This window comes from Trachypithecus francoisi, unplaced genomic scaffold, assembly GCF_009764315.1.
Source record: "Trachypithecus francoisi isolate TF-2019V2 unplaced genomic scaffold, Tfra_2.0 Lachesis_group3, whole genome shotgun sequence".
NCBI classification, from domain to species: Eukaryota; Metazoa; Chordata; class Mammalia; order Primates; family Cercopithecidae; genus Trachypithecus; species Trachypithecus francoisi.
Genome location: NW_022681468.1, coordinates 84,236,627 through 84,262,817, shown reverse-complemented (window position 1 = coordinate 84,262,817; position 26,191 = coordinate 84,236,627). Strand labels below are relative to the sequence as shown.

At 37.7% G+C, this 26,191-nt stretch overlaps 2 gene segments (V, D, J or C); both read left to right on the top strand.

The window, feature by feature from the left end:
• The window catches only part of LOC117070008, a 677,437-nt gene that overhangs the window by 55,087 nt on the left and 596,159 nt on the right, over window positions 1–26,191 (top strand).
• The window catches only part of LOC117070016, a 705,780-nt gene that overhangs the window by 112,356 nt on the left and 567,233 nt on the right, over window positions 1–26,191 (top strand).

The following is a 26,191-nucleotide window of genomic DNA, read 5'->3' as shown; positions in this document are numbered from 1 at the left end:
GTCTAATTAGTTGCACAGACTAAAGATTAGAGAGGGTCTATGTTGTCATTTTGGGGTAAAGTTTTAATCAAATTCAAAACTCCCAGCTTGAGCCTGATGGGACAGTTGATTGATTCCTATGTACTTGAGTGTGGCCTGGAGATGGGAGGGAGCACTGGCTTTAGTTACAGAGTGCCTTATCTCCCCAGCAGAGCATGACAGCACAGAAGGACTTAACATTTTTTTGAGAAGGGTCTCTAAGTATCTAAAAGAGATCCAGACACCAAGGGCCTTTGTTATGAGTAAAGACCTGTATGAATAAGATACCAAAGACCATGTGGAATTGAGAATGCTTCAGGAAATGTTTGTCTGGAGAGTTGGAAACACTAAACATCATATGAATATCTCCATCCCCTGATTACGAGGCACCACAGATTTGCCCTGCAGTGTATGTCAAGTACGGGGAAAGTATTTGTGGCCTGATGAAATAAGGCCTTTTAGTCGATATTACTTTGAATTACAGGCAAAACATTTGAGAATCACATTTACTGTAAAAATGAAGTTGTGGTCTGAGAGGCATGACATTATTTGTGTGGCCCAGAAGGTGGGAAAAGCTTGGAAATGAAGAATAAAGATTTCTGTCCATTTTATTGACAGTCACTGATGAAAATGATGAAGCCAAGTCAGAATTTGCTACAACTTCTTACTCTGCAGAAGTGAAGACTCTGAACAAATATTTCCCAGTCATGGAAGGAAGATTTAAAAAGCAATGAGGAAGAGCAAACAGTTGTGCTGAAATCAAGGAACTTAAATTTTTGTCCCATTTTTATGATTTGCCTTCTGGCATCATGGTATTCTGGAAAGAACTCAGGCTGTGGTACTGGTTTGAACATCAGTTATGTTACTTATGGCCTTTTTCATATTAAGTTATACATGTATTTCAGGATTGGTTTCAGGATTCAGTGAGATAAAATATTGTTTTGGGATGAGTTCCTTAAAAGCAGAGACTGCATTTGGAATTCTCTCTCTATAATTTATTTGGGAAACCAAGTTGAGATAGGGGAAAGGCTAAGCATGGACATGGTCCAGCAGAGGTCTTGATCCAGCCTGACCTCATGGAGACCTCTGAAGCTTGAACTGTATCACAGGGTTGATCCCTCCCTCCCTGAGGCAAGGGGACCAGACTACTCAGACCTATTGTGGGTAAGACTAAAGTCCTCATTGGTTGTGGTGTTTCTTGGGGTAGAGGTATATTCTACTGGACAATGGTGACTCTCATTGCCTAAGGTCGATTTTCTAGGGAAAGAGGCAACTGTGAGCCAAGAGTAGCCAACATTCACAGTAGCTGGGGATGGCTACACTGTCCTGGGAAAGGGGGTCCAGCTTGGGGACCAGCAGTGTTCATTGTGAACATGGAACTTGCCTGGTATGTGGGCAGCATTTAAGAAATAATAGACTTTGGGCCGGGCGTGGTGGCTCAAGCCTGTAATCCCAGCACTTTGGGAGGCCGAGACGGGTGGATCACGAGGTCAGGAGATCGAGACCATCCTGGCTAACACGGTGAAACCCCGTCTCTACTAAAAATACAAAAACTAGCCGGGCGAGGTGGCGGGCGCCTGTAGTCCCAGCTACTCAGGAGGCTGAGGCAGGAGAATGGCGTAAACCCGGGAGGCGGAGCTTGCAGTGAGCTGAGATCTGGCCACTGCACTCCAGTCCGGGTGACAGAGTGAGACTCCGCCTCAAAAAAAAAAAAAAAAAAAAAAAAGAAATAATAGACTTTGATCAGAATAAATGATATCAGAGATTGAAGATCAACTTACTGATATAAGGTGTGAAGACAAGATTAGAGAAAAAAGAATGAAAAGAAACGAACAATGTCTTCAAGATATATGGGACTATGTGAAAAGATCAAATCTACGTTTGATTGGTGTACCTGAACGTGACAGGGAGAATGGAACCAAGATGGAAAACACACTTTAGGATATTATTCAGGAGAAAGTCCCCAACCTAGCAAGACAGGCCAATATTCACATTTAGGAAATACAGAGAACACCATTAAGGTACTCCTCGAGAAGAGCAACCCCAAGACACATAATTGTCAGATTCTCCAAGATGGAAATGAAGGAAAAAATGTTAAGGGCAGTGAGATAGAAAGGTAAGATTACCTACAAAGGGAAGCCCATCAGACTAACAGTGGATCTCTCCACGGAAATCCTACAAGCCAGAAGATAGCGAGGGCCAACATTCATAAAGAAAAGAATTTTCGACACAGAATTTCATATCCAGCCAAACTAAGCTTCATAAATGAAGGAGAGACAAAATCCTTTACACAGAAGTAAATGCTGAGGGATTTTGTCACCACCAGGCCTGCCTTACAAGAGCTCCTGAAGGAAGCACTAAATATGGAAAGGAAAAACTGGTACCAACCACTGCAAAAACACACCAAAATATAAAGACCAATGACACTATGAAGAAAATGCATCAACTAATGTGCAAAATAACCACTTAGCATCATGATGACAGGATCAAATTCACACATAACAATATTAACCTTAAATGTAAATGGACTAAATGCCCCAAGTAAGAGTCATAGACAGGCAAATTGGACAGTCAAGACCCATTAGTGTGCTGTATTCAACAGACCCATCTCACGTGCAAAAACACACATAGGCTCAAAATAAAGGAATATTTACCAAGCAAATGGAAAGATTAAAAAAAAAAAAAAAAGCAGGGGTTGCAACCCTAGTTTCTGATAAAACAGACTTTAAACCAACAAAGAACAAAAAAAGACGAAGAAGGGCATTACATAATGGTAAAGGGATCAATGCAACAAGAAGAGCTAACTATCCTGAACATATATGCAGCAAATACAGGAGCACCCAGATTCATAAAGCAAGTTCTTAGAGACCTACGAAGAGACTTAGACTCCCATACAATAATAGTGGCAGACTTTAACTCCCCACTGTCAATATTAGACAGACCAAGGAGACAGAAAATTAACAATATATTAAGGACTTGAACTTAGCTCTGGACCAAGTGGACCTAACAGACATTTGCAGAACTCTCTGCCCCACATCAACAGAATATACATTCTTCTCAGCACCACATAGCATGAATTCTAAAATAAACCACATAATTGGAAGTAAACCACTCCTCAGCAAATACAAAAGTACAGAAATCACAGCAAACAGTCTTTCAGGCCACAGTGCAATCAAATTAGCACTCAGGATTAAGAAACTCACTCAAAACCACACAACTACATGAAAATTGAACAACCTGCTCCTGAATGACTACTGGGTAAATAACAAAATTAAGGCAAAAATAAATAAGTTCTTTGAAACACAACATACCAGAATCTCTGGGATAAATAAATAAATAAATGCCCACATCAGAAAGTGGGAAAGATCTAAAATCAGCACTCTAACAAGGCAATTAAAATAACTAGAGAAGCAAGAGCAAACAAAATTCAAAAGCTAGCAGAAGACAAGAAATAACTAAGATCAGAGCAGAACTGAATGAGATAGAGACACAAAAAACCCTTCAAAAAATCAATGAATCCAGGAGCTGTTTTCTTTGTAAAGATAAACAAAATAGATGGATCACTAGCCAGACTAATAAAGAAGACAGAATAATCAAATAGACAATACAAAATTATAAAGGGGATATCACCACTGAGCCCACAGAAATACAAACTACCGTCAGAGAGTACTATGAACACTTCTACACACAAAAATAGAAAATCTAGAAGAAATGGATAAATTCCTGGACGCATATACCCTCTGAAGACTAAACCAGGAGGAAGTAGACCAATAACACGTTCTGAAATTGAGGCAGTAATTAATAGCCTATTAACCAAAAAAAGCCCAGGACCACATGGATTCACAGCCAAATTCTACCAGAGGTACAAAGAGGAGCTGGTACCATTCCTTCCGAAACTATTCCAAACAATAGAAAAAGAGGGAATACTCCCTAACTCATTTTATGAGGCCAGCATCATTCTGATATGAAAACCTGACAGAGACACAACAACAACAACAAAAAGAAAATTTCAGGCCAATGTCCCTGATGAATATCCATGCAAAAATTCTCAGTAAAATATTGGTAAACTGAATCCAGCAGCACATCAAAAAGCTTATCCACTACTATCAAGTTGGCTTTATCCCTGGGATGCAAGGCTGGTTCAACACACACAAATCAAAAGCGTAATCCGTCACATAAACAGAACCAATGACAAAAACCACATGATTATCTCAATAGATGCAGAAAAGGCCTTTGATAAGATTCAACATCCCCTTATGCTAAAAACTGTCAATAAACTAGGTATTAATGGAACATATCTCAAAATAATAAGAGCTATTTATGCCAAACCCATAGCCGATATCATACTGAATGAGTGAAACCTGAAGCCTTCCCTTCAAAAACTGGCACAAGACAAGGATGCCCTCTCTTACCACTCCTATTCAATATAGTACTGGAAGTTCTGGCCAGGGCAATCAGGCAAGAGAAAGAAATAGTATTCAAATGGCAAGAGAGGAAGTCAAATTGTCTCTGTTTGCAGATGACATAATTGTATACTTAGAAAACCCCATAGTCTCAGTCCCAAAACTCCTTAAGCTGATAAGCAACTTCAGCAAAGTCTCAGGATACAAAATCAAAGTGCAAAAATCACAAGCGTTCCTATACACTAACAGTAGACAAGCAGAGAGCCAAAGCATGAGTGAACTCCCATTCACAACTGCTACAAAAGAAATAAAATATCTAGGAATACAACTTACAACGGATGTGAAGGATCTCTTCAAGGAGAACTACAACCCACTGCTTAAGGAAATAAGAGAGGGCACAATAAAAAAAAGAAAATAATTCTGTGCTTCCAAGGATAGGAAGAATCAATATCATGAAAATGGCCATAGTGCCCAAAGTAATTTATAGATTCAATGCTATTCCCATCAAATTACCAGTGACTTTCTTCACTGAATTAGAAAAAACTACTTTAAATTTCATACGGAACCAAAACAAAAAAGAGCCCATATAGCCAAGACAATCCTAAGCAAAAAGAACGAAGCTGGAGGCATCACGCTACCTGACTTCAAACTATACTACAAGCCTACAGTAACCAAAACAGCATGGTACTGGTACCAAAACAGATATAGACCAAATAGAACAGAACAGAGACCTCAGAAATAACACCACACATCTACAACCATCTGGTTTTTGACAAAGCTGACAAAAGCAAGCAATAGGAAAAGGGGAAATAATTCCCTATTTAGTAAATCATGCTGAGAAAATTAGCTAGCCATATGCAGAAAACAGAAACTGGAACCCTTACTTATACCTTATACAAAATTAACTCAAGATACATTAAAGACTAAAATGTAAAACTCAAAACCATAAAACCTCTAGCAGAATACTTAGGCAACACCATTCAGGACATAGGCATTGGCAAAGTCTTCATGACTAAAACACTAAAAGCAATTGCAACAAAAGGCAAAATTGACAAATGGGATCTAATAAAACTGAAGAGCTTCTGCACAGCAAAAGAAAGTATCATCAGAATGAATAGGCACCCTACAGAATGGGAGAAAATTTCTGCAATCTATCCATCTGTCAAAGGTTTAATATCCAGAATCTACAAGGAACTTAAACAAATTTACAAGAAAAAACAAACAAGCAAACAAACAACCCCATCAAAAAGTGGTAGAAGGATATGGACACTTCTCAAAAGAAGACATTTATGCGACCAAAAACATGTGAAAAAAGCTCATCATCACTGGTGATTAGAGAAATGCAAATCAAAACCACAATGAGATACCATCTTACGCCAGTTAGATTATTAAAAAGTCAGGAAACAACAGATGCCGGTGAGGATGTAGAGAAATAAGAACACTTTTATACCGTTGATGGGAGTGTAAATTAGTTCAACCATTGTGGAAGATAGTGCGGTGATTCCTTGATCCTTGAGATCTAGAACCAGAAATACCATTTGATCCAGCAATCCCATTACTGGGTATGTACTCAAAGGATGATAAATCATTCTACTATGAAGACACATGCACACGTGTGTTTATTGAAGCACTATTTATAATAGCAATATCCTACCCTAGTAAAGTTTAATATTTCAAATGAAATATATCATGTTGTCTTACATTTGAAAAGAAAATCTACAGGCAGAATCAAGGAATAGATCAGAAGTGCAAGGGAGAACTGATTTCAGGCTGGCACGAGTGAAACGGAGTACACAGAAAGGAGGGAGTTTGTTTTGACTTTTGAAAAGAATTCTTGTTGGCCAGATTCTTATTTCACCTGAGATTTTTCTTTTTATTTGATTTTTTCAATTTTAGGATGCAATGATCTCTGTGCTAAAATAAGTTGGGTGAGAAAGGCTTATCATTCAAGAATCTCATCATCTTAGGCCACAGAGTTGACTGCTCTGGTTCAATACACCCTATCTCCCACCCACGGGGACTGCTGCTTGCTTAGCTCTGTTGGGTGTCATTGTCAACCTATCCTAAGTCTTCTATACCTCCCATAAGGTCTTCTCATTTCTTCTCTGCTGGCTGCACTCCTCCCAGGTTTACTAAGTTCATGTAGGCTTACTTTTCTTTTGATCTCTTTAATTCTTCCCAGAATTATTTATTTATATGTTATATTTTATTACCTTCATTATTCTGCTAAAATTTCTCCATAAATGGGCTTCTGTTAATGTTCTTTTTAAGGTGAGATACCACAATTTGGCATAATGTATCAGTCTATTCTGAGTGTTGATAATTCAAATGGGACTTTTCTGTAAGTTTTTTCTCCTAGCCTTACAAACGTAAAACTTGATTTGAAACCAAGAAGTCTTTTTCACACTTTCTGCTTCACGAAGAAAATTATTGCCTATTAGTTTGCATTGATTAATTAGCTAATGACATGTGATCCAGGCTGATCTTAAGTATGAGTCTCTAGTCATTTTTTTTTTTCTTTAGCACCTAATAAACGAGAAATCTCTTTCATCCACTCTAATGCTCATGTGAATTCACTAGCACAGGGCCACATGAAGCCTAGCTAAGCCTGAGGCAACTGATCTTCTCCCCTCTCCTTGATGAGTGGCTCTAAAAAATACCATAGAGCATCTTAATGGCATTCCAAAGTCTAAAATATTGTCTTCTGTGACTGATTTCTCAGTGAAGTAAATTACTCTTCTATTTTTACATAACTCCAATTTCTTGTGTATTTTTTGAGGAGAAAAACATTTTTATTTTCTAATTTTTAAATTTTATTTCTTTCAACTTTTATTTTAGAATCAGGAGTACATGTGCAGGTTTGTAACAAAGGCATATTGCGTGATGCTGAGGTTTGGACTATGAATGTCTTTTCACTTAGGTTGTGAGCATAGTATCTAATAGTTTTTCAGTCCTTTTCCCCCTCATAGTTTTTCAGTCCTTTCCCCCGCTCCACTCTAGTAGTACCCAGTATCTATTATTACTATCTTTATGTTCATGTGTAGCTAGTGTTTAGCTCCCACCTGTCAGTGAGAACATGCAGTATTTCGTTTTCTGCTTCTGCATTAATTCCTTTCAGATAATGGCCTCTAGCTGCATACTTGTTGCTGCAAAGGACAGGATTTCATTTTTCTATGGTTGCATAGAAGTCCATGGTGTACATGTGCCGCATTTTCTTCATCCAAATCCACCACTGATTGGCACCTGATTTGATTCAATTTCTTTGCTATTGTGAATAATGCTGTGATGAATATATGGGTAAATGTGTCTTTTTGGTAGAAAATTTTATTTGCTTTTGGGTATATACCCAGTAATGAGATCGCTGGGTTGAATGTTAACTCTGTTTTAAGTTCTTTGAGAAATCTCAAAACTAATCTCCACAGCAGCTGGACTAATTTATATTTCCACCAACAGTATGTAAGTGTTCCCTTTTCTCCACAGCCTAGCCAACATCTATTATTCTTTGACTTTTTATCAAAAGTCATTTTGATTGGTGTGAGATGGTATCTCATTATAGTTTTGATTTATATTTCTCTGACGTTAAGTGATGATGAGCATTTTTTCATGTTTGTTGGCTGTATGTATGTCTTCTTTTAAGAAGTCTCTGTTCATATCTTTTGCCTATATTTTAATGGGGTTGCTTTTTGCTTGTTGATTTGTTGAAGTTACTTTTCTTTCTTTATTTTTTGGGAAGACAGGGTCTCCCTCTGTTGCCCAGACTGGAGTCCAGTAGCATGACCCTAGCTCACTCTATCCTTCAACTCCTGGGCTCAAGGGATCCTCCTGCGTTAGCCTACTGAGTAGCTGGGACCACAGGCACATGCCACTCTGCCCAGCTGATTTTTTATTTTCCTTCCTTTCTCTCCTTCCTTCCTTCCCTCCCTCCCTCCTTCCCTCTTTTCTTTTCTCTTCTCTTTTCTTTCTTTGTTTCTTTCTTTCTTTCTTTCTTTCTCTCTCTCTTTCTTTCTTCTTCTTCTTTTCTTTCTTTCTTCTTTCTTTCTTCTTCTTCTTTCTTTCTTTCTTTCTTCTTCTTCTTTCTTTCTTCCTTCCTTCCTTCCTTCCTTCCTTCCTTCTTCCTTCCTTCCTTCTTTCTTCTTCTTTCTTTCTTTCTTTCTTCTTTTCTTTCCTTCCTTCCTTCCTTCTTTCCTTCCTTCCTTCCTTCTTCCTTTCTTTCCTTCTTTCTCTCTCTATTTTTTTGAGTCAGATTATTGCTATGTTGCCCAGGCTGGTCTTGAATCCCTGGCTTCAAGCAATCTACCAGCTTCAGCCACACAAAGTGTGGGGATTACAGGTATGAGCCACTGCATCCAGCCTGTTACTTATAGATTCTGGATATAAGACTTTTGTCAGATACATAGTTTGCAAATAATTTCTCCCATTCCTAGGTTGTCTGTTTACTATATTGATGGTTTATTTTCCTGTGCACAAACTCTACATAGGTCACACTTTTCAAGTGTTGTTTTGGTTGCAATTGCTTTCCAGGACTTAATCATAAATTCTTTGCCAATGCCATTGGCAAAAGGGTATTTATCTGTTTTTTTCCTAAGATTTTTATAGTTTTGGGTATTACAGTCAATTTTTGTGGAAGATTTTTACATTTAAGTTTGTCAGGGATATTAACCGATATTTTCTTTTTTCATTGTGTCTATTTGTGCCCATTTTCTTTTTTCATTTGTGTCTATTGCACATGTAATTTTGTTCTTTAGTTGACTGTCAGCTTGAACATTATTGGTGTATAGAAATGTTACTGATTTTTGCAAATTGGTTTTACATCCTGAAACTTGACTGAAATCTTTTATCAAGTCTAGGAGCCTTTTGGCAGAACCTTTAGGGTTTTTCTAGATACCAAATCATACTGTCAGCAAAGACAGATAATTTGACTGCTTCTTTCTCTATTTGGGTACATTTTTTTTTTCTTTTTCTTGAGTGTTCTGGCTAGGACTTCCAATACTACACTGAATAGGAGTACTGAGAGTAGGCATTCTTTTCTTGTTCCAGTTCCCAAGGAGGATGGTTCCAGCTTTTTCCCACTGAGTATGATGTTGGCTGTTTGTCATAGGTGGCTCTTATTATTTTGTGGTATATTCCTTCGATGCTTAGCTTGTTGAGGATTTTTATCATAAAGCGATATTGGACTTTATTGAAAGCTGACTCTGTATCTATTGACATGATCACACGATTTTGCTTTTAATTCTGTTTCTGTAGTGAATCACATTTATTGATTTGTCTATGCTGAACCAAACTTGCATCCCAGGAATGAAGCCTACTTGACCTTGAATTAACTTTTTCATGTACTGCTGGATTCAGTTTGCTAGTATTTTTGTGGAGGATTTTTATATTTAAGTTTGTCAGGGATATTGACTGATATTTTCCTTTTTCATTGTGTCTCTGCTGGATTTTGGTATCAGAATGATGCTGACTTCATAGAATCAGTTAGGAAGGAACCCTCCTCCTCAATGTTTTGAGAATAGCTTCAGTAGGGTTGGTACCAGTTCTTCTTTGTACAACTGGCTGAATTCTGTTGTGAATCCATCCGGTCCAGGAGTTGTTTTTGGTTGACAGGTTTTTAAAAATTATTATTACTGACTCTTTTCCAGAACTCATTATTAGTTTGTTCCGGTTTTCAATTTCTTCTTGGTTGAATATTTGGAGGTTATTTGTTTCCAGGAATTTATTAATTTTCTTCAGATTTTCTAATTTTTATGAATGGTGGTGTTCCTACTATTCTCTTAGGGTCTTTTGTATTTCTATGGGATCAGTTATAATGTCTCCTTTGTAATTTCTGATTGTGCTTATTTGAATCTTCTCTTTATTTTTTTCATTAACCTACTTAGTGGTGTATCAATCTTGTTTATTCTTCCAGAAAAACAACTTTTGGTTTTATTGATCCTTTGTATGGGTTTTCAAGTCTCAATTTTGTTCAGTTCTTTTCTGATTTTGTTTATTTATTTTCTTCTGCTAGCTTTGAGCTTTGTTTGTTCTTCTTTTTCTAGTTCCTCTAATTGTGATGCTAGAATGTTCGCTTGGGATCTTTCTAATTTCTTGATGTAGGTATTTAGCACTATAAACTTTCCTATTAACAGTTTTAGCTGCAAACCAAAGATTCTGGAATTTTGTCTTTCTGTTTTCCTTAATTTCTGCTCTACTTTGTTGTTTACCCAAAAGTCATTCAGGAGCAAGTTGTTTAACTTCCATGTAATTGTGTGGTTTTGAGAGATCTTCTTGGTAATGATTTCTGTTTTTATTACACTGTGGTCCAAGATTTTGGTATTTTTGAATTTATTGAGATTTGCTTTATGGCTGCAATTTCTCATGCATTTTGAGATTAACAGCATGTACTATACAGGAGGTGACATTATCACAGATTCAGGAAGAAAGAAACACTTTCTGTTGAAGTTTTGATATCATGTCTGAAATGAGAAGGAAACAGCTTGCTCCCTTGGATCCGTGGTTCCGCCTGTGGCCTCCAGAGGACGATGTTGCGCAAAGAAGGCACCTGTTTTCATCACAGACCATCCTCATCAACTGAGCCTCCTTCCTGCAGCTGGCTGATGTAGCTCACTGATGTCTGTGTAGATAGGGAGCTGTGACAAGAGCAAGAGGTCAGAACACATCCAGACTCCTTAAGGGAAGTCCTCTTTCTGTTTCTGACACTTTTCAAAGCCAGGGACTTGTCCAGTCCAACCTCCCTACTGCTCCTAGTTCCTGAGGCTCAGTGCCCTTGGCTTCTGTCCGCCCTGCTCAAGGTCCTGCAGCATTACCACTGCTCAGCCATGCTCCTGCTGCTCGTCCCAGTGCTCGAGGTGATTTTTACCCTGGGTGAGTAACATTCCATTCTTTTTCCTTCCACAGAAGTGACTGTGTTGTAATTGAATCTAAATTGAGACACATTTTTTACTCACACAGCATTGATGTTGCAGGAGGAACCAGAGCCCAGTCGGTGACCCAGCTTGACAGGCAAGTCCCTGTCTTTGAAGAAGCCCCTGTGCTGCTGAGGTGCAACTACTCATCATCATCTGTTTCAGTGTATCTCTTCTGGTATGTGCAATACCCTAACCAAGGACTCCAGCTTCTCCTGAAGTATTTATCAGGACCCACCCTGGTTAAAGGCATCAACGGTTTTGAGGCTGAATTTAAGAAGAGTGAAACTTCCTTCCATTTGAGGAAACCCTCAGCCCATATAAGCGACACGGCTGAGTACTTCTGTGCTGTGAGTGACACAGTGCCTGAGACTGCAGAGGAGCTGAACACAAACTTCCTGAGATGCTGAGACTTTCTGTGACTCAAGAACTCAACCTGTGGAGCTTTCAAGAAGGTCTCTTTTTTTCTGTGCGCCTTTTGAAGGCACATAGGGCAGGGTAGGCTGAGCCCTTGGTAGGGTTTGTCTCCTGAATAATTGCTCCAATGTCAATGTCATGCCACATTCAGATACGCTTTGTCCTACATGGAGGTTTCCTGATGAATTTCTTCAGTGGGGACCTCCTCCACACTCTGAAGAAAGTACATCCTAAGGTGTCAGAGCTCCTAAATAAAAGGCAATAACATTTTTATAAAAAATTATTTCTAGCATTCATCATGATTAGTATTGCCTCAGGAGTTAACTTGTGAATAACTGACGTAATAATCTGATTAGAATGTTAGCTAAAAGCTGTGCAGGATGGATTCTCAATTAGGGCAACCCATGCAGCACAGATTCTCAATCAGTGTACTGTAGCTTCTCAAGCTAGATTTGAAGCTTAACTTTCAGCACATACATAATATCCCACAGTGTGGTATTGACATATTTAAAGTAAATTAGACATAATATCAAGATTTTTAATCTTGTAAGCATTATGCAAAGCAGGAAATTAAACATGAATCTTAATACAATATTGAAAAACTAAGCCATCAAGTTGTGATCTTTTTTAAAACAGCTATTCCAGTGATTTTCAAGTTACAAATTTGTGGGATAAAAATGTAACCGATATACAGATATCAAATACACTAGATTCAACTACTTCAAAAACTACTTTAAAACTCTGAGGCATTTCATTTTAAGAGATTACACAGATTTGTTTTACAAAATTACACAACAAAAATTTCCGGTTACATTATCAGAGCATATATTAATTCTAATGGGTGTCTCCAAGACCAGGGCACACCCTTATTTACTCTGAAATAATTATATCAAAAAACCAACATGTCTAAGATATTTTATGTACGTGATTATTACTCCAAATTTTTATTTGTACTTTGATCACATGGTAGAATTTAAAAATGCCTCTCAAAGTATTATACAATGTTCACACAGATAGAAATTAAGTCTTCCTTAATTCTACTTTTTATAATTTTTGATGACAAAAATTATGAAGTGAATTATCTTGCTTCTTAAAAATATTTATAATTGCCTAAATCTCCTCTTTTAAAATGAGATGAAGTCATATTCTTCCCTTATTATAAAACATGCCTTTAAAGTAGTTTTAAAATATTCCTATGAATTGAGCTAAAAGAGGGTAGAGGGTTTATAATCAAAGCTGTTTACAGTTGGCTTCTTCTCTTGCACCAAAGACTCAGGTTCTTGCTTATGGTTTCTTTGGCTGCTGACATTCTTTAGTTACTTCTTAGTGTGCCACCTCTTCCAGTTTTACTTTTGTCCTCATTTCATTTTTGTTTGTAGTTTTTTTTTTTTTTTTTTTACAGATTTGTCCTTCCATTGTGCATTTTATGGCCCTTTATTTTGATTATGTTCAAATTTTACAGGCCAAGAACACTTAACATGATGTCTATTTTAACAAATTTTTTAAGTGTACAACTCAGTTAACTATTGGCCCAATGTTGTGTAGCAGATCTCTAGTAATTCTTCATCTTATCTAATGGAAACTTTGTACCCCTTCATCAACATCTTCCCACTTCTTCCCCCAGCCCCAAGAATGGTAACCACCATTCTACTGCCCACTTCTATTAGTTTGACTATTTTAGATATCTCATGTAAGTGGAATCATGCAGGCCTTCTATGACTGGCTTATTTCACTTAGCATAATATCCTTAGGGTTCATCCATGTTGTTCATGTTGTTGCATGTGGCAGAATCTCTTTTTTTTTTTTTTGAGATGGAGACTCACTCTGTCGCCCAGGCTGGAGTGCAATGGCATGATCTCGGCTCACTGCAACCTCCACCTCCCGGGTTTACGCCATTCTCCTGCCTCAGTCTCCCGAGTAGCTGGAACTACAGGCACCCGCCACCATGCCCGGCTAATTTTTTTTTGTATTTTTAGTAGAGACGGGGTTTCACCATGTTAACCAGGATGGTCTTGATCTCCTGACCTTGTGATCCGCCCACCTCGGCCTCCCAAAGTGCTGGGATTACAGGCATGAGCCACCATGCCCAGCCCAGAATCTCCTTTTTTAACGATTGAAGAATATTCCATTTTATGCATGTACCGCATTTTCTTTATCCATTCATCCATCAGCAGATGTTTAGGTTGTTCCCGTATCTTGGCTAATGTGAATAATGCTGCGGTGACCATTAGAGGGAAAGTGTTTCTTCAAAATCCTGAATTTAACTTTTTCGGATAAATAACCAGTAGTGGGATTGCTGAATCATATGATACTATTTTTAATTCTAGGGAGAAACTCCTTACTGTTTTCATAATTACTGCACCATTTTGCAGCAAGGATTCCAACTTCTCCACATTCTTATCAACATTGTTGTTGTTGTTGTTTTATAATAGCCACCTTAAAAGGTGAGATGTAATAACTCATTGTGATATCTAAATTCTCTGATAATTAATGATGTTGAACAGATTTTCATATAACTTTGGCCATTTGTATGTCTTCACTGGAGAAATATCTACTCAAATCCTTTGCCAATGTTTTAATCAAGTTATTAAAACATTGATAATTATGGGAGTTCTCTATATATTTTGAAGATTAGCCCCTTATCAGACATATGGTTTGCAACTATTTCTTTCATTCCATATATTGGCTTTTTTTCCTATTGATTATCTTCTTTGATGGGCTGAATCTTTTAAATTTTATAAAGTCCTGCTTACCTACTTTTGGTTTTGTTGCCAGTGGCTGTGGTGTCACATACAAGAATTGGCTGTTGTTTAGACCACAGTCATGGAGAGTTTCCCATATATTTTTCCAATAGTTTTACAGTTTCAGATTTTATGTTTTTAATTAATATTGAGTTGATTTTTGTGTATTATGTTAGCTAGAAGTCCAATTTCATTCTTTTGCAAGTCGATATCCAGTTTCCACAGCACCATTTGTTGAAGAACTACTCTTTCCCCATTGTGTATTCTTGATGCCCTCGTCAAACATCAGCTGAGGGCATATGTGTCGGGTCTATTTTTCAGCTCTCTATTCTGTTCCATTGGTTCGTATGTTTGTCTTTATGATAGTACTATGATGTTTTAATTACTGTAGCTTTGTAATATATTCTGAAACCAAGAAGTGGTGTGCTTTTAGCTTTGTTTTTCTTTCTCAGGATTGTTTGAGCTATTCTGGGCCTTCCGTGGTTCCATAGAAATTTTAGAATTAAAATTTTAGTTTTTTCTATTTCTGTAAAAATTTCTTTGGGATTTTGGTAAGGATAGCATTGTAGATTGCTTTGGGTAGTATAAACATCTTAACAATATTAAATCTTTCAATTCATGAACATAGACTATCTTTCATTTATTTGTGCCTTCTTTAATTTTTCTTATAGATGTTTTGTAGTTTTCTGTGTACAAGCCTTTAGCCTAATTAATTTTACTTCTAAACATTTTAATATTTTGTAGCTATTATAAATGGGATTGTTTTCTGGATTTTTTTTTCAGATAAATTATTGTTAATGTGTAGAAATGGCACTGATGGGCCTGGCGCGGTGGCTTGTGCCTGTAATCCCAGCACTTTGGGAGGCCGAGGCAGGCAAATCATGAGGTCAGGAGTTCGAGACCAACCTAGCCAACATGGTGAAACCCTGTCTCTACTAAAATACAAAAAATTAGCTGGGCATGGTGGCAGGAGCCTATAATCCCAGCTACTCGGGAGGCTGAGACAGGAGAATTGCTTGAACTCGGGAAGCGGAGAGTGCAGTGAGCTGAGATTGCGCCACTGCGCTCCAGCCCAGGCAACAATGTGAGACTCCATCTCCAAAAAGAAAAGAAAAAGAAGTGGCATGATTGTTGTGTGTTGATTTTTATACCCTACAACTTTACTGGATTCATTTCTTATTTCTAATAGGCTTTTCTGGTGGCGTCTTCAGGGTTTTTAATGAATTTATGTCATCCACAAACAGAAATAATTTTACTTCTTTTCTGATTTGAGTACTTTTAACTTCTTTTCCCTGTCTATCTACTCTAGCTAGGATTTCTAGTATCATGCTGAATAGACATGGTGAGTGTGGATACTCTTGTTCTGATCTTAGAGGAAAAGATTTTTTTGTGTTTCACCATTGAGTGTGATGTTAGCTGTGGGCTTTTTATATATGGCCTTTATAATGTTGGGGTAATTTCCTAATTTGTTGAATATTTTTATAGTGAAATGTGAAGCAGGTTCACTGTGCACTGGCTACTAACTTGTCTGAGTCCAGTGAGACAGAACACGCATGCATACAACAAGGTTTATTGCATACAACAACATGAAACAGGTTTATTAATTACAGATAAGCAAGGGACAACAGAAGCTTAGGTTTCATTGCAAACAGGTCCCTCAAGGCTCAGGAAAGTTGCCTAGGGTGGATGGGGTATCATCTGCATGTGGTCCAGTTGTACCACACCTGAGGGACCTGAGAAATTAGCATGCCCTAGGTTTTAGACCCCTGGATGATGTGACACCCTGGGCTAAAAAGTACTGAAGGACACTGTTTCTAGGGGGTATCTGAAATACAGTCAGCCTGTTCCAGCCATTTCATTCCTGTCTGAAGATGTTACATTCCCAGTACATTCTACGGTTATTCTTGAGAACCACAAACAAGAAAGTGGAGAGAACTGGGTTGGTCCAAGACCACCCGGAGAACCATCCTGCATGAAAGGATGTTGAATGTTGTCAGATTCTTTTTCTGCATCTATTGAGATGATCATGTAATTTTCATCCCTCATTTTGTTATGTAGTGTGTCACATTAATTTATTTTTATATGTTAAAACATCCTTGCATCCCAGGGATAACTTCTACTTGGTTATTGTATATGACCCTATTAGTGAGCTATTGAATTTGGTTTGGTAGTATTTCATTGAGGATTTTTGCATCTATGTTCATCAGGAATATTGGTCTGTACACCTTCTTGTAGTGTCCTTGTCTGGCTTTGGTACAGGGTAATAATGGCTTCATAAAATAAGTTTAGAGGTATTCCCCTTTCAGTTTTTTGGAAGAATTTAAGAAGGATTAGAGTTCATTCTTCTTTAAATGGTTGGTAGAACTCATTAGTGAAGCTGTCAGGTCCTTTGCTTTTCTTTGTTAGGAGGTTCTGGATTACCTAATCAATTTCCTTACCAGTTATAAATCTGCTTAGATTTTTCTGTTTCTTCATGATTCACTCTTGGTAGGTTGTAGGTTTATATAAATTTATGCATTTCTTCTAGGTTATCCAGTTTGTTGGTGTATAATTTTTTGTAATAGCCTCTTAAGATTCTTCTTATTTCTGTGGCATCAATTGTAATGTCTTCTCTTAGATTTTTATTTTATTTGAATCTTCTCTCTTCTTTTTCCGTCTAACTAAAAGTTTGTCAATTTAGCTTATGTTTTCAAAACTTAGTTTTGTTTATTTTACGTTATTTTGTACTCTATGTTTTATTTATTTCTGCTCTAATATTTATTATTTCCTTCTTTCTACTAAATTTGGACTCATTTGTTCTTTTTTTCTAGTTCTTTGAGATGTGAAGTTATGTTTTTTGTTTGAGATCTTCTTTTTGAATTTAGGCATTTATTGCTATAAACTTCCCTATTAGTACTGCTTTTGCTCACTCTATAAATTTTGATACGTGGTGTTTCTGTGTTTATATCTCAAAACATTTTCCAATGTCCCTTTTGATTTCTTTGACCAATTTTTTGCTCAAGAATATGTTTAATTTCCATATATTTTTGAATTTTCTAGTTTTGCATCTGCTATTTATTTCCAATGTTATTCCATTCTCGTTAGAAAAAATACGTGGTATGATTTCACTTCCTTAAATTTGTCGAGACTTGTTTTGTGGCCGGGCATGGTGGCTCACACCTGTAATCTCAGCACTTTAGGAGGCTGAGGTGGGAATGGTCTCAAACTCTTAAGGTCAAGAGTTTGAGACCAGTCTGGGTAACAGTGAGACTCCTTCTCCACAAAAAATAAAAATATTGGCCCAGTGGGGTGGTGTGCATGTATCTGTAGTCTCAGCTACTCAGGAGGCTGAGATGGGATGATTGCTTGAGTCCAGGAGTTTGAAGCTGCAGTGAGTCATGAGGGTGTCATTGCACTCCAGCCTGGACAACACAGTGATATCCTGTCTCAAAAAATGAAACAACGAAAACTGCCCTCTTTGTTCTCCGTGACCCTATGCATCGGGAATACACTGGGTCCTATCAATGCTCCTTGACAGGTGTGATGGAAGCCAGTCTCTCAGGCAGCCTATGGAAAAGCTAGAATGTTGGATGTAATGTCCAACTCTTTCCCTCCCCAGGGAGAGGCTGAAACTGAGGCTTTCCTCTAATTTATGGTTCACTGTGCTGGGGTAGGAAGATGTCACAAACCCTCCTGTCATCTTTGATGTGGCTGGTTGCTTGCTCATTCAAGGTACTAAAATCCCAAAGGGCCATTTCCTGTGTGGGGAAGGTCAGAATCAATGATGGTGGATGGAAAATAAAATAACTTGATCTGACAATGTTTAAACATTTCACTAAAATATCTGTATAGAAATTTAAATTTCTATGAAGTGTAATCTATCTCTATTTTTTCTTATGCTTTTTGACTGTCATGCTTAGAAAATCCATGACCATTCTAAATTTATTTTAAAAGTTTTTTATTTTACTTAAAATATTAAATGTTATGTCTTTTGAACTTTATTTTATGACAGGTATTAAGGTAGGCATCCTAACTTATCTGTTACCTTCTAAATGATTGTTAGGATTACACATTTTCCCCATTTTTAACTAAATTTCCATATGTATTTGTTTATTTGAACTTTATATTCTACTTCATTAAGCCCTATATGTGGATTTTTAAAATAACATTCTATTTCAATTAGTATAGCATCACACTTTGTCTTACTAACTGAGGAGGAAATTCTCCTCTGAATTTGAAGGTTTCCTGAAGCCTGAGTTAGCTGCAGTATTGTATTTGGCCTCTAGAGGGAGATATTACACAAATTGAATTTGATAGCCAAAAACAACCTGATCTTTTTGAAGAACAGCTTTTTGCTTCACATGCTGGGCAAACTCATCCACCTCTCTATCAGAGTGTCTATGTGGCTGAATTGCTTCCAGAAAAGACCTCCAGAAAATAGCTTCCTGTTTCTCCACCGCTCAGACATGAAGCCCACCCTCGTCTCAGTGCTTGTGATAATATTTATACTCAGTGAGTAAAGCCTCTTTTTGTTCTATTTTTCTATGGTATTCTGATATACAATAACTTTAATGAATATTATCCCCAGTCTGTAAGACTCTTCCTGATCCAGAATTGGTGTTATAGGAGGAGCAAGAGCTCAGAGTGTGACTCAGCCCGAGAAGCTCCTCTCTGTCTTTAAAGGAGCCCCAGTGGAGCTGAAGTGCAACTATTCATATTCTGGGAGTCCTAATCTCTTCTGGTATGTCCAGTACCCCAAACAACGCCTCCAGTTACTCTTGCAACACATCTCTAGAGAGAGCATCAAAGGCTTCACTGCTGACCTTAATAAAAGCGAGACATCTTTCCATCTGAAGAAACTATTCGCTCAAGAGGAAGACTCAGCCATGTATTACTGTGCTCTAAGTGGCACAGTAGCTGGTTTTGCAAGGAAGCAGAACACAAACCCTTTAGTTACAGGAAATATTTCTTTGTAAACTCTCTGTATGGCCACAGCGGGGCATTCTTTCTCCAGAAATTAATATTGAGTTTGTCGCCTACATATTATATCATCAGTAGTCAGTTAGTTATAGATTAACCTCACAATTTTGTCCAAAAAAATTATCATTATTTACTCTGCTTAAATTAATTTTAAAAATAGTAAATGTATTTATTTTGTCTAGTAGTACAGGGAACATACTTTTGAAATAAAAACTATATTGCATGGCATAAAAAGTATTCTTTTCTTGGTTCAGAGGTACTGTCCAGGCTTCCATGGCACAGTCCTACCTCTCCAACTCCTCTGCTGCCCTACATGATCCCCACATGTGGTTGTCACCACATACCTGAGCACAGTTCCTTAAAGTGCTCTGCTGTTTCACGGCTTGTGGTTGTTCATCTTTCTGTATCTATTACCTTTCTTTCCATGAGTTTCATAGACTTTTCATATCTCAGTTAGGGTCCAGCCAGGAAAAAAGAAATCCAATGAAGTGTAATATAAAGATTTATTAAATAATAATAAGTAATTAACTACTAATAGGTTAAAAAAAACTCTAAAGAATATAGGAATGCATATGTAAGCAGAAGTTGCCATCTCTAGGACTAAGGTAGAATCCCAGGAAAGGAACAGATTGGCATAAGCATGAACCTCCCTGCCAAGGCTAAAATTCAGATCTCATTGGGAGTATGTAGCTGGAGCCTGCTGGATGGTGGAGAAGTTTGCTGAGGTGCCAGAGAAAAATACTGACAAGCAGAGAAATACCTACCAGGATTACAACACAATTCATGGGAAGCCCGCAAAGGAGTGCTGCTGAACTTGCTTGTGGTGGCTGTGAAACTTGCCAAGAAACCACCTGTCAGGCTTGCCGCTGGTGTCCCACAGGCCAACCAAGCATAGTGGACAAAGAAGTGTGGAAAACATACCAGAACCAGGAAGAGAAGCGTCATCCTTCTGCAGGGTCCTTCCAGCCCCCTCTACTGACAAAGCTTAATATCAAATATTTAGAGGGTCCAGATCCAGTTCACAAATAGGGTAATGAGGGTGGATTTGGAGCTGAGAGGTAATACATTGATAACTGTTACACCCTGTCCCTCAGGCTACTGATCTTTCATATGCATTCTTTTTTTCTTTCTTTCTTTTTTTGAGATGGAGTCTTGTTCTGTCGTCCAGACTGGAGTGCAGTGACACAATCTCTGCTCACTGCCATCTCCGCCTCCCAGGTTCAAGTGATTCTTCTGCCTCAGCCTCTTGAGTAGCTAGGACTACAAGTGCCTGCCACCATGCCCGGCTAATTTTTGTATTTTTAGTGGAGGTGGAGTTTCACCATTTTGGCCAGGCTGGCCTTGAACTCCTGACCTCAGGTGATCCACCCACTTCGGCCTCCCAAAGTGCTGGGATTACAGGCATGAGTCACTGCACCTGGCCTGTATGCATTCCTATATGCACATTTCAACTTCCAGACAACAGTGAAACGACACTATGTTTCTACCTAACAAGCTAAAGCTGTCCTTGAATAAGTGAAGTTTTCATTACTTTTCCCAAATGAGATGATCCATAGTCCCAAAAACCGCTGTATGAAACTCTATCAGCCATATCTTAAGTTCAGAGGAAGTTCTACTGAATATGCTGTTATATACAGACTAAATTATAAAGTTAATCTCCAATAATTTACATATAAAATAATTATGATAAGAAAGAGAGAGAATAAAATGGCAGCACATACAAAGAAACACCTATGTATAATGAGCAAAGAGAAAATGCATAAAGCTACTACATTCCTTGATTTCAGACTTGGTCCTGGGCTTCAATTGACATAGACAGCTTCCTTCTCTTGTTACCTATTATATATTCTTCTGCCCTCAGCCACATCATCAGTGGATTGGGGTTGCTTACCTGGTGGAATGACAAAAATCTTCATTCTCAAAGAGTCTGAGATCTCAATAGTCATGGCTTTTAATTTGTTGCTGTAGGTTTCCCTTAACTTTTACTATTGGGCATGAAAGTGCCATTAGGCTCCTTAAAAAATCCCCTGGGTTTCAGATGTAGCTCTCTCTATACATGTTGTATAGCAACATCTCAATTCTCCTTAGTAATCGGTATCAATCACTCCAGCCAGTAATTTCTTTTCCTACTTGTTGGTTCAGAGGCATACGTCAGCTAAAATGGCCACATAGCAGTGTCATCTTTCAATGCAATTGAACCATTTTTTTGGGTCTCCTGGTAGACATATTCTTCCATTTAGAGAATAAGACCTTCAAACCAACGAAGCTCAAAGTCATAAAGACAGGAAGCAAAAATTACTATAGTGGGCTACTGGTAATAAGAGTGAGACAATCCATTCTCAGGACCACTTCCTTGATGTCTGGACCCATGCATTCTGGCTATGGCGGGTGGGGGGTGGGGGGCAATACCATATAATGGTTTTTGATGTAAAGCAGATACTGCATCTTGTAAGATAGAACCTGATCTTTTCAGGGTGTCTTCAAACTGGTGCCATAGCTCAATCAACAAGCCATTCCACATTTCAACAAACACTTGTGCATTGTAAGATATGTGATAAGTCTATATGATTCCATAGGCATGTGTCCACAGATGTACTACTTTGCAGTAAAAATAGTTCCTTCGTTGGAGTAAATGCTGTGAGGATTATTTTGATGGTGAATTAGGCATTCTGTAAGTTTATGAAGAGGAAGCCAGCAGAAGCATTGCATACAAGGAAGACAAGACAAATTCATAGGCAAGTATATGTGTCTGTTCTAGTAAGGACATATCTCAGTCATCTCTGTGATAGAAGAGCAATCAACAGGTGTCTGGTTGGTCTCCTGGGGCATGACACCATATGAGGAGCTCAGTATTAGTCTCTGTGATTTACAGATTAGGCGTTCAGCAGTAGCATTAGCTAAGTTAGCTTTAATAAGGGGAAATCCATGCTTTTGAGCTCATGCATAGCATCCATTCCTGCCAGCAGGGCCACTCTTTTCATGTGACCATTGAGCAAGCACTGGGATGGCTGGGAAAAGTGTTGACACATCCATAGAAGGCATCATTTTGTCCATTACAATAGTTTCTACTGCATTTGTTTTCTCTTGGTCAGTATTCACATTGAGCAAAATTATCTTGACAGTCTTTGTTCATTCTGAGAGGTCCATCAAGATACTTCTTTCCTAGATTTCCTTGCCATCGTCTTTCAAGCCTATTCCTTCTACGTCTTTTGCCATCTGGCCAAACCTTTAACAACTTCCCATGAATCATGCCTGGGATTACAGGTGTGAGCCACTGCACCTGGTTCATATGCATTTCTATATGCACATTTCAACTTCCAAACAACAGTGAAATGACACAAGAGTGAAATGACAGTGAAATCATGTATCAGTGTAGATGAGCACCTCTGGCCGTCCTTTACCAGATAATGTGGATAACCAAAATGTGCCACTTGAAGGAGTAAGGAACTCCCCAGGAGGATACAGGCATGGATTACAGAAAAAGAGACAATATAAGAGAAGTTGGCATCAAAGGAATCTGAGCCACCTGCTCATGCAGCTAACTTGCACCTTATGGATCTGCCTCAATGTGGTCTCTTATGTACAATTTCCGCTTGATGATTGCTTCTGGGCATGCCAAACATTATGGCTGATTAGGTCAGACAGCAGTTGGTTCTTAGTCATCTATTTTTCCTAAATGAGACATTCAGACTTTACCAAGGTAAACTGGCAATAGTTACCTTGTTATCTGTAGAAAACGGAACATATTCTCCCAACTACTAGAAGACTATGCTGTGATTCTCCTATTGGTGTTTCCCAGAGTCTCTATAGAGCATTTTTACTTGCCATGGAAACTTTGAATATCATTGTTGGATCTGCTGAATCAAAAGACCAATGCGATGAAACAGATTGTACTGAAGCCTAAAATTGTAGAGTCTCCTGTTGCTCTGGTTTCCTCTGAAAACTGGCAGCTTTACAGATGACTCTGTAAATAGGCCAAAATAGCATACCCCCATGTGGCATAGATTGCCTCCAAATGTAAAATAGTCAGTCAAATGTGTGCCTCTTTTTCTGTGGTAGGTGGTGTGGGGTGCAGCAACATGTCTTTCACCTTGGAAGAGATGTCTCAATATTCTCTGGACTGTTGAACCTCTGGAAACTTCACTGAAGTGACAGGTCCTTGAATTTTTGTGGAGTTTATCATTAAAGGCATTGATCTTCAACTTCCAGCTCAAGAGCTTCTTATATTTTAAGCATGTTATGGCTTCTGGAGCTACTCGCCCCCTTCCTGACAACTCCGCAATATGTTCTGGTAACCATCACAGTATATTAAAACTTTATCTTATCTCCTCTTCCTATTGAGCTGAATGTTCCAGAGAAGAGCCATTATGTTCTCTCTGGCTTTTGCCTAACCTTCTAACACAGTATGGAGCACACAATATGTACACAGTAAAGGAATATTAAATAAATTCATTTAAACAAATATAAAAATTAGCAATCCTCTCCTGTGAGCATGTGAGTCAACCTCCACTAATGTGATTTCACTGGTTTCTTCAGGGAACCGTGTCAAATCAATTAATATAGGCAAACAGTATGTTCATCTGGGCAAACAGATGCCTAATCAGGATAAGAGTTTCCTTAATTGGAAAAATAGCTTGCTCATGAAGACAATAGTTTTATCAATAAAACTCACCTCAAGACCTTCAGCACATCATTCTACCAATCCTAAACTCGTGTATCATGAACTAGAGAAAATATCTGAGAACTAGAGCTAGATAGTGAGTTCTTGGACATGCATCCAAAAAGTGCAATCTATAAAAGAGAAAAATGTTAAATTGGCGTTAAATAAAATTGAAATCTTTGGCATTGTAGAAAGACCATGTTAATAGAATAAAAGGCAACTTATAGACAGAGAGAAAATGTTTATAAATCACACATCAGACAGAAGTCTTATATCTAGAATAAATAAAGAGCGCTCAAATCTCAGTGTAAAAAAGAAATATGTAAATAATCCGATTAGAAATAGAACAGATATTTCACCAAAGTAAAAATATGGGTGAAAAACAAACAAATAAAAAGATATTCAATATCATTCTTCACTAGCAAAATGAAAATAAAAATTACAATGAGATATCACTAGAAACCTATTAGAACAGCTAAAATACAAAATAATAATAATACTAAATGTTGGTGAGTATTTAGAGAAATGGACCCTTTTATACAATGCTGGTGGGATTGTAAAATAGTACAGCCATTCTGGAAAATAATTTGGCAGTTTTTTATGAAACTAAACATGCACTAAACCCCAGATGAACTTTATGCGTACGTGCTATGTCATCACACAGAATATTAAAACATAAACGAAATATGACCACGCCATTGTGAATTGGACATCTATCCCAGTAACATTCACATAAAGTCTTATACAACATTCATAGTAACTTTATTCATAATTGCCAAAAACTGGAATCAACCTAGAGATTTTTCAAGGGGTAAATGGTTAAATAAACTATAGTAGTTCATACCATGAAATAATATGACAAAAAAGGAACAAACTGTTGATACATGGAACAACCTGTACGAGTCAATTCCCAAAGGTTACATACAGTTTAATTCCATATATATAACATTCTCAAAATAACAGAACTCTAAGAGATGGTTGCTAGGGGACAGAGATTGGGGATGGGAGGGTGTTTGTGCATATAGAGGGTTAGGATGAGAGAATTCTGTGTTGATGGAACAGTCTGAATCTTTATTATGTTGGTGGTTATATGAGATAAAATCAAGAACCACACATATATATGCATGCACACACACAGAGAAAAGCAGGAAAATGGTGAAAATTGAGTAATATCTGTAGTCTAGTTAGTGGTATTTGAACAATGTCAATTTCCTGGTATTTATACTGCATTTCAGTTATATAAGATATCACCACTGAAAGAGGCTATATGAAGAGTACACAGGGTTCTATAAACTATTTTGGCAACTTCCCATGGATTTATAATAATTTCAAAACAACTACAGGACTATAGTTCAAAAATTGCTTTCTTTACTATCACCGCCAATCTTATCAGCAAAACCACTAAGAATTGGGAAGCCGTGAAGCCGATGGTAGTGGAGGCAAATTTTCCAAAATTCTAATTTTCACTTGGAAGCTCAAATATTATCATTGGCAACAACCACTAGACACTTTATCATTTTCAAGAACATATCTTCCAACTACCCAAATCTGCTGTTCTGTCACTCACGCCTTCAAGTACAAAAAAAAAAAGTTCTATGAAAAACAGCTAGTTTAGCTCACAACTCAAACAATGCTCCAGTGCCTTCCACTCTCAAGACACCACTGTGTTAGTACACCGCAGATGAGCTTTATGCATACGTGCTATGTCATCACACAGAATATTAAAAACCTGTAGTCTCAAGGGTTAATTTAAAAAATTTTGCTTCTACATCTAGGACATTCTTGAGTAAAATCTTTTTCTCTTGCTAGTGTGGTGGTAATAATTACATACAATGACTACTAGAACATTTTGGGTTCATTTGTTTTACTTGTGTTAAAATGCCAGCAACTGCATTTGCTCCATCAGTATAAATGTCAACACAGTGAAAGACTCAAATAATATCAGCACTATTGTAAAAATAGTTTTATTCTACCTCACAGTTTCACCTCTGTCTCACAGCTTTCTCAAGAGGCCAGCAATATTTCTGGTTACTTTTTGCAGATACAGCTAAATACATACAAATATTAAAAGTACTATATTTTTGACCTTCTCAT